Raw genomic sequence first — 4,373 nt, 5'->3', positions numbered from 1 at the left:
GACAACGGTGAAACCCTACATACAGCTTGCCATGGAAAGGAGTAAGAAGGATTGGATGAAGACAGTAGGAAAGTAGAGAGACAGAAGGGACAAAGCATCTCCATTCGCTTATCTGAAATTCTTACCAATGAATTACATAAGTATCTCTATCTTTATCTTTATGTTTTATTCATACATCATCCATAACCATTTGAGTTTGTCTGACTAAGATTTACAAGGTAACCATAGCTTGCTTCATACCAACAATCTCTGTGGGATCGACCCTTACTCGCGTAAGGTTTATTACTTGGACGACCCAGTACACTTGCTGGTTAGTTGTGCGAAGTTGTGATAAAGAGTTGAGATTACAATTGTGTGTACCATGTTGATGGCGCCATTGATGATCACAATTTCGTGCACCACCCACCCAAAAGGGTGGCCTCTTCTACTTCTACCTGACCTTGCAAAGGTCGAGCACAACAAAGATAGCTCAGCCTCAAGTATCTAAATAAATAATTAACTCCTAAGATATCTCCCACCTTTTCTAAAGGGAGATATCATCAGCTTCCCTAGAAGAAAAGACATACTTATCCACTAATAAATGTGGAACTACTCTAAAAGATAGTTATCCTACCTATTATAAATTTACCAAACACCCTTAGGTATATTCAGGCCCAATCTACCAAAAAACCTACTTAAACCCTTGCTAACTTAAGCATCGAAGTCTCTTGTAGATACTACACCCACCTCCTCACAAGGAACTCGGACGGCAGCACCTCGGCACTAAAGAAAGTCGGGCACTACCATATAGGGAGCCTGGACCTCACGTCTTGGCCCAATAAGCAACCCAGTTTTAGGTAACCCGTGGAACAAAAATTATGCTTGATTTGCTTGTGTTGAGGTAGTTCTTATGAAATTATTGTGGAATTGGTCTTAAATTTTTTGAAAAATTAGTTGCTAGGGGTATATTTGATGCAAATCAAAAACTTTTTGCACAAAATTGAAACAAAATAAAACTTAGGAGTATTTTTTAAACTTTTGCCAAACTTTATGAATAAAAAATATGCTTTACCCTAAAAAATATCCTATACCCTAAATATTCTTCTACCCTTTGTCCTTTCATTTTTTCCTAAAAAATAAACTTCTCTATTCATCAATCCATCACCATAACTGCCCACTATTTTCTTTCTTCATCAATCCTTGTTCTTTTTCCTTCACCTCCAGAATGGAAGAATCACGCCAGATGTGAAGGAGAGTGATTAGAACGTATGAGGATGAATATGAAAGACACAGTAAAAAATAAAAGAAAAGATAAAGATTTTTCTATTAGACCTCTAAGAAACATGTTCTTAGCAATCTAGATCAATTCTTTTAGACCTTCAAAGAACTTTTTTTTGACAACCTAAATCAAAGGTCTAAAAATTAAAATAAAGAACTAACACTAACCTTAAGTTGGATCTTTTAAATTTCTTCATGCGACAAGTAAAACAAATCATTCACCTCACTTGATCACTTGATCACATATAGAAGTGTTTCAATTGACTAAATAGACCTCTAAATTTATTCATCAAAAAGTGCCTGAATTGTCTCACAAAAGTATTTAAATAGATCCTTAACAGATTAGCTTAAAAGTGAGTCAAATCTTCCTAGATAAGACTCTAAGATTAAAATCCTAAAGATATGATAATTAATTCAAATCATATTTGATCTTATTAGATTAGATCAAGTTTGATTTAAATTTTAAACACCTAAACATGCTACTAAAAAATCAAAACCAAATCAAATCTTTTGACAAATCTTAAAAACAAATCAAACTGAAATATGGATTAAATAATTTTGAAAATTAATGCTAAATTTGTGACTCCTAATGAACTTGAAGATCACTCTTGGACTTCTTGATGTCCTCGTTTGCGTCTTATGAGTGTCGTCATTTCAACACCACTGTATTTTATACGAACTCTTGGTTTTCTTGATATCCAAAACCGGCACAATATAACTCGTCTAGTATTAAAATCCTTGAACAAGACAACATTACCATAGTGCCTCTTAGTTTTAAAATTCCAAAAATACCCTCTTGAGTACGTATCAGAGAGCATATCGTCATTGTTGTTGCTTTCTCTCAAATTCGGCGACTTACTCATATTTCTGTTGTTGTCATTAGCTACGACAACAAACAGCAACTGGCCGAAGAATAAGTTATCATTTTTCACAGTCACCGTAGGAGCTTTTCTTCCTCTTACAGAAAATCTGATCAATCATGAGAACAAGTTCGTTTTAGAGTCGTAACTGTCAAAATCTAAACTCTAAAATGTTAAAATTTTTCGAGAAAAAAATTTTGAAGTTTGCGAGTGAGATGCGCCACCAACGTGAGAATTACCCATCAAATTCAAATTTCACTTTTGAAAATTGAAATACAACAAAAATTAACTAGAAATAGCATAGTTTAAGAAAATAAAATTTTGCATGCAAATTGATGAAGGTGAAGAAAAAGTGTAGGGTTGAAGAATAAAGAGAAGAGTGGGTGATTACAGTAATAGGTGTTGATGAATGAAAAAGTTAAGAGAATGGAAAAAGGGTAAAAGGAAGAAGAACATTTATGGTTTATTATATTTTTTAATTATTTAATTAAGTTTAATGTTATAAGTGAAATGGATCACTAATAGCCTCAACGAGAAATTGATAACTGGTTAGATTTGTTTGACGGAATTTATCTTTTATGATACAATTTAGTTTTAAATTTTTTATGGTCAATTTTGTCAACGTATCTTTTAGGATTAATTTTGGTACTTTAGTTATATAAATAATCCTTCTTTTTAGAACATAGACAAAAAAAGTGTCAATCCATGTAGAAAAATTAGGATTTATTGTACGACTTGGATTAGCTTTTGGAAATAATAACCAACATGAATTGATCGAGTGATTAGTTCACTCACCTACTTAAGTAAGTGTCGGAGTTTTAAATCCTTGTATATACAGTGATCTATTAGCCAGCGACAAACTTTTAAATGAAACTCTAATCTGCACCTAATTAATCCTTAATAACCTATCATGTTAAGAGCAGGGGTACAAAATGGGCCAAGTCAAACTGAGCTTGGCTTTGACAAGCCTGACTCGTATTATAAATAGATGACCCACACCTAAGTCTATTTTTTTATAGGTTTTTTTTTTCAGGTTCGAATCCGGCCTATTTAAATTCTGACAAGTCCACAGGCCTATTTGAATAGGCTGTTTCATGAATTAGAAATCAAAATAATAAATTTAAAATATCTAAATTGAGATTAAATACATTCTAAAATTTATAATTCATAATTTGTAAAGTATAATTTATTTATATATTAATTGTTAGTCACATATCATAACCGTACTTATAATTTATAAATTTTTTTTCTGAACAAAAAATGATAATCTTAATTCATAATAATTATTGTTTTTTTTAGTTTTGTTTTGTATTTAATATAAGTCTTGAAAGCCTAAATTAAGAATAATTTATTTTTACAAAGAAAATATTTTTGCGAGCTTGCCCAACAAGTTTCACAGACTTTTTTTTTTAAGTTACAGCTTGATTGTTTTAACTAATAAGCATTACAAAAACTTCAACCCTAACCTATTTAATAAAACGAGGAGCACCAAATCGAACCGAAATTAAAACGAGCTCAGCTACAAATTTCCGTTGGTTATTCCGGCCCACTTCTATCCAAAGTTAGGAGATAATATGGAAACCAAAAAGCTTTTGGAAAGAATTGTAATAATTCACTCTGAACCTGTTTTTTTGTTTGCCCTTCCTAATGCAAGCTTTAGTTCTTCAGTTCAGCAAAATTAACGGGTCAATTGCGATTAGCTTTAAGAATCTAACTAAAGGAGACCAAATTATGGCTGTTAGGGACCACATTTGTGCTAAATCCCCCCATAAAATATACGAAGAAGTGAATATGTATCATTAATTAAATTAAGTGCATGTTTGGGCGTCATTATTTTGTTAAAAAAAATTTTTTTTAATAAAAAAAGATTTTTTTTTATTTTTTAATGTGTTTGATAAATTTCTAGTAGTAAAAGTAAAAGCACCAGTAAAATCAAAAAAAGATCCTTTTTGAGAAGCTGTAATTTATATCTTTTTCTAAAAGATCTTTTTTCTTAAAAAAAGATTTTTTCATGTAATAAATAAACAAAAAAATACTTTTATATTGTTATACCCAAACATAATTGATAGATAAAAAGATATTTTTACATGAAATATCCAAACATAAAATTACTTTTACTTCTTTATAAGATCTTTTAAAAAAAAGAGGCTTGCTACATATACAAGTCTTTTTGACTTACAAGTTTTACAAGTTGCTACACATTAGAGTCTTTTAATGCGTTATTTAGTTTCCAAAGCGCTACACTCACCGTGAATT

Source organism: Arachis duranensis, chromosome 9 (genome assembly GCF_000817695.3).
Source record: "Arachis duranensis cultivar V14167 chromosome 9, aradu.V14167.gnm2.J7QH, whole genome shotgun sequence".
Classification (NCBI taxonomy): Eukaryota; Viridiplantae; Streptophyta; class Magnoliopsida; order Fabales; family Fabaceae; genus Arachis; species Arachis duranensis.
This window is presented reverse-complemented; position numbering follows the sequence as displayed.